At 39.6% G+C, this 11,803-nt stretch overlaps 1 protein-coding gene across 1 annotated transcript in view; it reads left to right on the top strand.

The window, feature by feature from the left end:
* The first annotated feature begins 9,801 nt into the window (after nt 1–9,801).
* Nucleotides 9,802–11,803, top strand: part of pvalb6 (parvalbumin 6) — a 55,097-nt gene continuing 53,095 nt past the window's right edge. Inside the window, exon 1 of the mRNA XM_084926503.1 lies at nt 9,802–10,075. The gene's annotated coding sequence lies outside the window, so the exon portion shown is untranslated. The remainder of the gene's footprint in view (nt 10,076–11,803) is intronic.

Here is an 11,803-nt window from a genome sequence, read left to right as displayed (position 1 = left end):
AGAAGTCTGTGGGAGTTTCCTCTGTGACGAGTTCAATTTCCCCTTTTCTGTCCACAGTAGCATGTAATGTCACCTTCACGTCAAATGCATAATCAGCTGTTTTAAATGACAAGCTCTAAAAACATGCTGTCGGATTGCAACACTTCTTGCGAAAAAAGCCAAAGTGCAGAAGGAAGACGCAGTGGAGGCTTTTGGTTTAGTTTAGAAGTTTATGAAATTCAGAAACGACAAGTATGATTCGTGTTTTTGTTTCCGAGGACACAGAAAACATTAAAAACGGTTCTAATGAGTAAGCAAGTCACAATAATAAGTAAGAAATAAGTAAGTTTCTGGTAACAAATTTCTGGCTTACGTGTAAAACGGTAATTATTTCAGGATGGCGAAAGTTATCACAAAACAAAGTAAAAATCTTGACGGTACATATTCTGGTTTTGCGATAAGGCCTTATCAAGATCTGCCAGCCAACGTTTAAGCAGTTAACCAACCACATCCCTTCAGATAATGGCAAATTTTTATTTATGTGGCTTTACCACAGGCTCCTGAAACCTGCGCCTCTCAGTATCACATTCAGGATACACCATGTATTTACGTCCTAAAGCCATCAGCACTGAATCCACGTTTTAAAGCTTTCTGATTTAAAGCATTATGTGTTCTGAGCTGCTTCTTCACATACTTTATATTTTCCTGCAGTGACTTGAAAGGTGGGCGTGATGAAGATGTCATCAAATAATGATCATTCAGTGTTATAACATGTAGAACGCCCACATCTCCTGAGTGGGTAGAGTTTCACATCTTTTTTGTCAGATAAATGTACATTAGATTAGATTAGATTAGATTAGATTAGATGAGGTTACAGATATTTCCCCCTTAAAATATACAGTAAACTCTCACTTTCATGATTTTGAAAAGCTTTATTGAAATGTTCAGTTTGTACCTGAGAACATGAGTTTAAAATAAAAGAAATAACATTTTTTTTTCAATAAAAAGTTCCTGATCTTTCCTGTTATGGTACTGAAACTAATTTGAGCTAGACTCTTTCTAGTCTGTTCTACAGCATTGAGTCAAAACACTGGTTACAAAATCACTTATATTTAGACTTCTAAACCCCACATACACTCTTCCTCATCACACACACTTTTTGCACTCTAAATAAAAAGTACGTATGCAGTATGTGCACATTGGCAGTATACTATTACGTATGTATAAAGTTACTGAATTTTTATCGGCACTCGCAACTTTTTTCACTTTCCTACCAATAGTGATTCCTCAAACTAAATTTGAAACTGAGTAACTGCTTGACTCACACAAGCTTTTCACATCTTCTTTCACTTAAGCATGAACAGTCACATGTGGGTATTTGCTCTTTAGGAGTAAATATCTTGCTGCAGGAGAATAATTGTTAATTATTCCTTTTTTTTTTTTTTTGCACAATTGATTTCATTTACGCAAAAATGACGTCTTTTTATTTTAATAGACTGACTTTTTGGAGTCAAAAGACAAGAGCAATATAAAGATGACAGAGTTCGTGTTATTTCTTTATCTCTTTCCTTTTTTCGTTTTTAGACCCATACTGTAACTTCCTGCCAACAAATGTCTTTAACACCTCAGTCAGAACAAAGTTGATGATGAGCTTAGATACCGCATGACCAGTTCCTCATTTCAGCTGATGACGCTCATTCACACATTTCACAAAAAAAAAACCTTGAAAAAAGGACAATTTATTGAGTTCAATGCACAAAATATTCTTAGCGGTCACATGTGCAAGAGGGTCAAAATAATTAAATGTCTTCAAAAAATTTGCACAGCTTGTTTGCTACATAAAAAATGCTATCATGAGCAATCCAACCACTTGTGACTGCTGATACAGAGCTGTCAGTGTTATCACTTCAGTGTGTGTTTGGTGTGAGTCCTGCCAACTTGGGAAAACTAGAATAGCTTCTTTCTCTAGAGGTTTTTTAAAGTAAACAAAAACTCCCTTTGCTTCTAAGAAGTGATGAGGAACTGACCAATCAACTTGCTGAACTTCACATATCGGCCCTGAGGTTTGAGTCAAGAAAAGACGAGTATGAAGTATGATCTAACAAGAGGTAACAGCCATTCTTACGTTTTGTTTTGGAAATGCTTCATCAAGCGGATCAAAAAATAACATGAGAAAGATCAGTGTTTGAAGAAAGCTGGTATCTGGTAGTAACTTTAAAAGGTCTTGCTTTTCAAAGCATGCCATGCAAAATGTGTAGGAATACTCTGCAGATATAATTTAGAGCTTTAAAACATTTTACATTCCACCCCTGATATGGCAAGATAATCAATAGTGCAACTCTAAAATGAATAATCTACATGTGATGCTTTTTTTCCTTTTTCTGTTTTGCATGTTCTGAGGTCGCTTTCCTCACAGCTTATTTCAGCCTCGACCGTGCCCCCTAGTGATCTTGAGCTACAACTGTCAATCTGCAGGGTGGATGGATGGTGGAGGATGAAGAGCAGTTTAAGAGACTTTTGGTCTTCTTAACAAAAAACAGTCACTTGATCTTAATCTAAATACTAAAAGTATTTGTTAAGATGAACAAATTCACAGTACAGCAACTTACACATACTTAAATTGATGTGTGGTTTTAAATTGGTTTCTACTTGAGTGACGAATAAATGACATTAGTCCCAGGAATCACATTCCCCAGACTGTGCTGAATGTTTCTACTGTAATTGAATTCAGACTCATGCATAATTCAGAAACCTGACACATGAGCACATTTCAGTGCTCATTTCAGCACATTTTAGGAAAGTTTTATCCGGTAAAATTCTGCCAGGTAACTATTTCCAAATCATTTGAACACAACATATGTAAACAGTCACATGTGATTTACATTTTACATACCACTTACTTTAAGCTCGTTCATGTACTTAAATATGCTTTACCTCTGTTGTTTGCTCAGACAGGTTTTTATTAGAAATTATCTATCTATCTATCTATCTATCTATCTATCTATCTATCTATCTATCTATCTATCTATCTATCTATCTATCTATCTATCTATCTATCTATCTATCTATCTATCTATCTATCTATCTATCTATCTATCTATCTATCTATAGTGTATATTGTGTTTTTTGAACTTAAGACAGCTGGCAGCTTAGACACATCCAAAATGTTATAGGATGCTATTTTACATAAAGAGAAAAACGGAATGATCGGGCACAACTGCTCACATTAATAACAATGTGGTGTAATAAAAGTCTAAAAAAACAAATAATTAAAAAAAACTTCCTTTTTATACTGTCTCTGGCTTTTTTATGGCACAGGTACAGTTTCATCCAATGCTAAAGCACTATTAAGGTGTCACACTAAACAATACAAAAGTATGGCAAGAAAGATCTGAAGTGCTTTGGTTCCTATATTTGCACGCCTGGTTTAATTTGATTACAGTTTAAGGAACTGTAGTGGTTAAAGCTTAAAGTGGGAATGTGACTTCTCTAGCGAAATAATTTTACATGATTTACATGACTGAACCTAAAACAACAGGAAACTTATTTCCTTTTCAGCACCAGCAGTCAAACTGCTGTGCATCCTGTTTAGCCTTGCGGGCAAATGCACTGAAAAAGTAAAAGACAGACATCACATTAGGATTTACTTTGTGTGTGTGTGTGTGCGCGCGCGTTTGTGTGTGAATGTTTACTCTTTTGAAGTATTTTTAAATGTCACTGTTATTTGTCAAAATTTTTTAACCTTACTTTAATAATAACAGTGACATGCTACTTGAACTCCTGCCTTTTGTTGTGTTAAGAACAGTGAATTCATGATAGCGACTGTAGAATTTCATTTAATGATACAGCAACAAACTACTTCTTTTGCTAATTTTGGACAGGCAGGCAGCTGGATTTCCACAGACAAAGTAGCTTCATTGCTCAGTTGTGTTTCTCAACAGGAAAAACATTTACTTTGAACAATAAGATCGTAGCTGTAACCCGAACTGTTAGATCAGCGCTCGTGGCATTTGTACACAAGCATGGACCAATCTGTTGTAATCTCTGAGGCAAAGTAATGTAAACTAATGGGATCAATACGAGAGTGTGTGAGACAGTGGGCTGTGCCAGAGCTGAAAAAGCAGAGAGTCAGTTACTGAACTTATGAAAATTGGCATACGAGCCAATAAGGATACATTAAAGTAATTACAAAGCAGTTCTGCTTAAAACTGAGCTGCTTCCTGCTGGAAGAGACACGTTGGAGCCACTTCCCAGTGCTTCGTGGTTTTTGTGTCTTCTTCTGTTTTTTTTCCCCTTTTTTTTTAAAAAAAAATCAATTGGCATACACAGAAAATGGACAAAAACCTAATATTGTAATTGAGCCGGACAGTTGCATTACTGCCTGATTACATCACTTGAAAACAAGAAAAATCAAAGCTTGAGATTACGTTTAAAACCTCAATATGACATATGCTTTTAATATTCAAAGATGAACATTGTTAAGTATTAAACTTAGAACATGAGTGTCAAACATAAGGCCCAGGGGCCAGAACCTGCTGGATGGCTTTGGAAAATGTTAAGAGGGGCATAAATCTTTGGACTTAACTGTATTTTTATGTTTTTTACAGCTTTTTCTGTTCCCCCATAGCCATTCTTTCGACATTAAAGTGGATAAGTAATGGATAAACAATTGAATGACTGAAAGGTTCCCGTTTTTTTTTCTGTCTACCATCGAAATTTAGGTAAAAATAAGAAAATTTTCATCAATCAACAAAAAACCTTCGGTTTTATAAATGTGGGGGAGTCTGGGCAGTGAGCTACCAGAGCTTTTTTTGTAATTTTGCACATTTATCATATAGAAAAATAGATGTACTGTTGACATTACACTTCTTTATTTTATGTTAAGAAAACTCAGCGATTAAATGTGTAGTTAAACGTCTTTACATGGATAAAAAGTGGACTTTCACTCAGCCTGCTTAAGATAAAAACAGCCTGTATGTGTCCCTTGATGTAAAATGAGTTTGACATCCCTGACTTAACAGAAGCAATGATAGCAGTGACTCTGTCAAATAACATTAAGAAAAGTCTAGATGTGTCAATGATTTTCTAGGCGTCTGAGCAGCAGTTCTGCCAGACCTCTTTTCCCCCTCCTCCAGCTTTTCCTTCTACTTATTATTTTCCCCTACTTCTTCTTTGTGCTTCCTCTTCTACTTGCATGTTTTGATTGATTCGTTTTCAAGGTTTTCAATTTCTTTTACATTTATACAGTGGCATTTCAGCCAATCAAAATGTACTGTGAATTTTCATCTACTCAGTTTAGTCAATTGTGGCCTCAGAATCTTATATTTCCTTTGGTGTTTGTTAGATAGAATGGGTTTTTTTTCATCAGTTTTATCAGTAAGTCTGGCTATTGTAAGTCTTTTAAATCACTGGAAAAAAAAGGAGAAGAAAAAAAACACCCAAGTGTTACACATGTCATATTATGGCCTCATCATGTCTGTGATGCTAGCGCCTTATGATAGAAGCACAGTATTTGGCCCTGGGCCTAGAATTGCACTGCAGACAATGTGTAGAAAGCAATGTCTCCACAGTCACTCTGTGTCTGTAGGAAAACTTCTCTGAGGATATCCAGCTCCGGGATCAGAATATCCAGGTTGGAAAGTCCTATGAGAACCAGTGTTGCAGTGTGTATGTATTTATATAAGTATTCATTAATATCAACAAACCTAATATTTTAAATGCTATCTGCATAGACAGTATCTTGGGGTCTTGTTCATGAGTGCGGGGAGAGGGAGCAGGAGATCAACAAACGGATTGGTGCTGCGGCTGCAGTGATGCGAACGCTGTACAGGTCCGTCTTGGTAAAGAGAGAGCTTAGCTTAAAAGCGAAGCTCTCAATTTACTGATCGAATTACATCCCTACCCTCACCTATGGTCACGCGCTTCGGGTAGTGACCGAAAGAACAAGATTGCGGGAACAAGCGTTGGAAAAAAAGGGTGGCTGGCCTCTCCATTAGAGATAGAGTGAGGAGTTCAGCCATTGGGGAGGGGCTGAGAGTAGAGCTGATACTCCTCCACATTGAAAGGAGGCAGTCGAGGTGGTTTAGGCATCTGACAAGGTAACTCCTGGGCACCTCCTGGGTGAAGTGCTCCAGGTATGACCCACTGGGAGGAGACCACAGGGCAGACCCAGGACACGCTGGAAAGACTATAGCTCTCAGGTGGCTTGGAAACGCCTTTACAGGAGGTAACTAGGGAGAGGGAGGTCTGGGCTTCTCTGCTTAGGCTGCTGCCCTGAAATAAGCTGAAGAAAATGAATGTATGGATCTGCATAGAGTCTAATAATTGCCTGCATGTAGTATAGGGATGGGTATCGAAAACCGGTTCTTGTTGAGAACCGGTTCCCACTGTTTCAATTCCTTGGAATTGTTTGCCATTTTTGCAAACGATTCCCTTATCGATTCCAGTTTCCCCGAATGATGTCACCACGTTGCGGAGCGTCATTTACCAGGCAGGAAACATGGCGGCTCAAACGCTCAAAAGTTTGGTTATACTTTTTGAGAACGGATGACAACAGGGCAACTTGCAATACTTGCAAAGTAGATATTTCATTTAAGGGAGGAAACACTACGAATATGCAAAAGCATTTGCTCACAAAACACACGATAACCTTAAATGAATGTCGTGTTTTTAATTCTGCTCCGGACTCGTGAATCTCAACCCAGCAGCAGCGGTAACGTTTGCATGTCTTCTCCCGTTAATGCGGCAGGTAAATAATCAACAATGGTGCATATTATGTTAGCGCGATCTGCCTTATTACAAAACCTGCCATTACTGTGCATTTAGGTGACCATGATGAGAGAGACAGACAGAGTCTGGTTGGCTCAGATGCTGGCAGTTCTCGCTGCAGTCTACCGGTAGCGTCTCCTTTCAGGCCAGGATAGACGAATGTCACCGAGCAGTGACTAAGTTTGTGGTCAAAGGCTTGCACCCATTTGCCACAGCAGATGCCCCGATTTTCGGTAAGTGAATGTGTTTAATTGTAGGCAGGGACATTACTGGATATTCTTGTGTAATTGCTACAGAATAATTTACGTTATACTTTGTTATTGCTACAGAAGAATATTTATTTTATTATTTTACATTTACAATTTTTTTTCCTGGGGACCCTGTGACACCCCATTGAAGAGCCGTAGGCTGGATCTCTTAAGATCTCACTGCTGGGTTTGTAAGGCCATGTTACTCCTAAATTTCTATCTTGTTCAAAGAGAAGATATAAAACAAAGTTCTAAGCTATTCGACCTTAGTGTTCTCCTTTTTTGAAAAGAATCGATAAGAGAATCGATAAAGGATCGAATCGTTAAACAGAATCGAAAATGGAATCGGAATCGTGAAAATCTTATCAATACCCATCCCTAATGTAGTATTATTACTTCCTCTTTTATTACTAGTTGTGGCTTTTGTGCAATGGGAGTCTTGCTTTGGATGTTCAGTCTACACTTATGGAGAAAACACCCTGTTGGGTGAAAACATTGCAGACATAACCTATGATATAGCTTTACATGAATGAAAGCAGTGGAAACAGCTGTGCATAGAGACTGCAGCCAAAGCTGATTTTAGCAGTCTTTTATGAAAACAGACACCATCAGTACACTAAATAGCTGAGTACAGCTTTTTTTTTGAAAGGGAGAAAAGAAATCCTAGGATTAAACTGTGCATTGGCAAGCATCCACTCTGCTGAAGTGTCCTTGAGCAAATGAATTCTCACCTTGACAAAAATGAATCCCAGCCAGCTTAAGAGTACTCGGGCTGACCCAGACCTCTGACACTGAACACAAATAGACAATTGCATGAAATCTATATCTGACAAAGCATCTGCATGAAGTGACGCCTCTCCTTTAGAAGCCAGTGAGAAAGGACCCCAAAGAGATGTGAAAAAAGATGCAAAAGCGACCACAAACAGTTTTTTTATATGCTAGTTTAGGATTTTTTTCATTTTCACTTTTACATTCAGTAACCTGCTGATCAACAGATCAAAATCAGGGTTTCTTTATAAATCCATGAAGAGGAGCAGACTGCATCACCTACATAACCAATGTACTTCTGCTAACTTTCCAGCAAGAGTGCAGCAAGCTAGCATTTAGCATCACGCTGGCTCTCTCGCATCTGCTCAGCGGTTAGAATTGCTGCATTTACCATAAGTGGGTCCTGGGTTCAAACCAGGGTACGGCTCTTTTGTGAGGAGGTACACTTCTCCCCATGCTTGCAGAGATTTTTCTTGGAGCTCTGTTTTCCCCTGACGTGAAAAGTTTGCTAGGTTAATACTGTCTATGAGTGGCTGTGGCTTAGGAGCTACAACCTGTCAACCTCTCTGTTTCTTACTTTGGCTCCTGAAGTCAGCATGTTGAAGTATCCTCGAGTTGCCCCTGGTGCATCCATCAGAGTGTTAACGTGTATGTAAGTGTTAGATAAAAATACCAGTCTATTTGACTATGTCAGTATAGGAAAATCTTGCAAAAGAGATGCTTAGTTTCACTTCCTGGTCAAATAAACACCTAAAAATATCAAACTAGAGTTGGATTACCAAGAGGATAGTCTATCCCAGTGGCCATGGGTGTCTATAGGAGTTGACTCGCTTTTTTAAGCAGGCCTAAAGTGGTGATTAGAGGAATTGCAGTTTTCAGTCATGAGACTCAACATCATTTTAATCCAAACATGATGTTTTACTAAAAAAAACCCAGATAGCTTTATTGTGTTAATTTATTTGAACAGTATCAGAAAACCAAATTTGAAAATAAAAGTGTAAAAACAGCAGTCCTACATGGGACTCAGACTCCTGGAAGCCCCATGGTTTCTCGAAATATGCTCCTGTGTTCGGTGGCATGGTGTTTCATACGTGCAATCAGGCAACCCCCCTATGAGCAAGCACTGGGTGACAGTGGGAAGGAGAAAGTCCCTTTAAACAGGAAGAAACCTCCAGCAGAACCAGGCTCCAGGGGGCAGCCATCCATCATGACTGGCTGGGGGTCGGAGGAAAGAGAAGAGAGCAGAGAGAGGCAGTCTATCCATAGCTGTAATGCGGTTTGCTCACATTAAAACTTTTTGTACAATATGTTACAATCCACATGTGAACCATTACTCTCCTTAAAGTTCCTGAAAAGTATATGTATGCTCACCTCCCAGATTCCATTTTTGTCACCAGCCTCTCACAAAGATCTTTCGCTTTATTTTCCCCCCAGTTCTCCATCCGCCGGTAAGTTATTGCAAAGTTAATCGCAGTATCCGTACTGCAACACATCAACACAAGATCGGATTACCGCAAGACTTAATGGATGGAAGGACATTTTCTGCACTCTGAAATTGATTGTCTCCAGGGACCGCATGCATGCGATGGCTTGACATAAGTTGTTCTTGTATTATTTGACGCTGTTAAAGGTTACATAACGGTGCCCTGAAATCTCACAATTCCACTTCTCTTCCATCAAATCATAGCTGAACACACTTATTTCCTGTCAGGCGTTTTTGTCCTCTGGCTCCCTTTTAGACTTTTGGTTCTGCTGCCCTGTCTGCATTTTCTACCTCTAATCTGTCATTTCCGTCCTCCTCGGATACTTGGCTTTAGCTCATTTTTCGCATGCATCTCACTCTTTTATCCTCCCTCCTCCATCATTTCTCATCAATAAACCTCTTTTTCTCTTTGTTCCCTTCCCTCCTCTCTCCAACTTTCCCTTCATCCGCTGCAATCCCTCCTCCTCTCAAACATCACACAATCCCCTCCTATCCCAATCCAGTGCACCCTAGCTCTCTCCCTCCCTCTCCCTTTATCTCTCCCTCCCTCTCTCTTTCTCCCCTTCATCTCACCTCCAGCTAGCTAGGAGAATCCTGCTCCTCCACTTGGATCGCTTCAGCCCGCCCCTCTAGTCCACTTTTTCCCTTCTCTCACTCTCTCTCTTTATACCTCTCACTCCCTCTCCTGTCTTGTCGCTCTTTCTCTCTCTTCCTCTCTGTCTGTCCTCCACTTCTTTTTTATCTGCCAGAAGCTCACAGAGGCTCGCTGCTCTATCTTCAACCACTGAAGATTCAGAAGCACTCCGGACGGAAGATCCTGTCACAGAAGGTAAGTGTCTATGCTTGTGTGTTTGTGTGTGTGTGAGTCTTTAGGCATTCACCCTACCCGCATCAGCACCTTCCTCGGGATGCAGATGGGATGGTGAGAAGAAAAGAAGGGTAAGAGAAAGATGGAGTGACAGATAGAAAAAATGTTGTGGAAAAAGCAAGTTGTGCAATAAATGGGAAAGTGGACAGGATAATGAAAAATATTTGGAAGAGGCAAACAGCTGTGGATGATGGTGAAGGTAATGGTGAAAGAGGGGGGATATTTCAATGCAGCAGTCACATCCAACTGCACCATCCAAAAAAAGATGAAAAGAGTCAGAGAGAGTTCAAGAAGAGGGAAAGAGTGATGCTGCAATAATAAAAACAACCAAAATAACCATAACATTAAAAATGAAACACAAAGAGAAAATGAGAGAAATATTTGAGCTTGTGGAGGAAAAAAAATGAGAATGGGATGCTGATGCTTCCCCGCTGTAGCAGCTGCATGCCTACAACACAGAGGTGCCTGCCTCCTCCTCTCCCGTAAAAATCCCATTCACAAACAGGACCTGAAAACAGGCGATGGTGATTGGTTCCCTGAGCGCTGTGTATGTGTGCTTTATTGTGTGTATGTGTGTGAGCATAGGATCGAAGGAAAGGAAGATATGGAGCAAGAGTGAGTGTGAGCAGTGGAGAAAACACAGTGCATCCCCGTGCGTGTGATGATTTGGAGTGAATGAATGTGCAGGGCGTGTGTGTGTGTACATTGTGTTGTACATTAACTGCACTGCCATAGTACATACTACACAATGCTGCAGAGGCATTGAGACAAACAGTGACACTGCATTATATATCTGTGGAAGCACTTTCTCACTGACACCACAGCCTCACAATGACAGACAGATGTGGTCACAGACTTGGGATGGCAGTAATTTGCAACCAGACTTGAACTCTTCCTCTCTCCTTGTGTCGTTCACATTGCCATTCCAGATTGTCATCCCTCTCCCCACCACTGTCACAATCTTCTCTGCCGCTGCCAACCCTTCGAGATTAACAGCTGTCCAAACAGCGACGCTCTCATGACTCCCCAGTTCTGGCCAATTAGAGAGCGACATTTGTTTGGGGAGAGGGGGAGAGTCGGTTGCACTTCAAGTGGAAGGGGGTGATCAAAAATGGTTAAAAAAATGGATGGAGAAAACTTCAGATGCCTTCTTAGTGTAGGAGTGATAAGTTAGACTGAAAAGGGAGGCGTACAGATAACGATAGGATCCCGTAGAGGCCAAGAGTCAAAGACAGAGGATCACCAAAGCAATTAAAATATATCTTCTGGTAACCATTTAAAGCCTGTGCAAAGATTTAATATATATAATTCTGCAGTACTGATATGTTATTCTTGGACTTTATAATAAATTCTGTGTTCTGCCAAATACATAGAAAAAGGCAGATCACGAGCTTTGGTGCATGTAAGCCAAGCATGTCTAACATATTCACCAGTCCATCCACTATAAAGTTGGATGAAAGACATAAAACAGTATTGTCTTTTCACTGGTAGTTAGCTTTTTACCTTAAATTATAACTTTGCAGCTTGACTGAGACACTTACAAATTATCAAAGAGATATATAAATGTCTGTCATCTGCATATGATTTGGCATTATATAAATAAAACTGAATTGCGCTAAATGATTTATCACCACTTCCCTATTAGATGTAAAAGTCAGATGTGATGCATGGTAGAATATCTTTTTGTGA

The sequence above is a fragment of the Perissodus microlepis genome, chromosome 4 (assembly GCF_051167445.1).
Source record: "Perissodus microlepis isolate ML-2025 ecotype Zambia chromosome 4, ASM5116744v1, whole genome shotgun sequence".
Taxonomy (NCBI): Eukaryota; Metazoa; Chordata; class Actinopteri; order Cichliformes; family Cichlidae; genus Perissodus; species Perissodus microlepis.
Note: the sequence above shows the minus strand (reverse complement) of the source record. Positions and strands in the feature narration are given on the sequence as shown.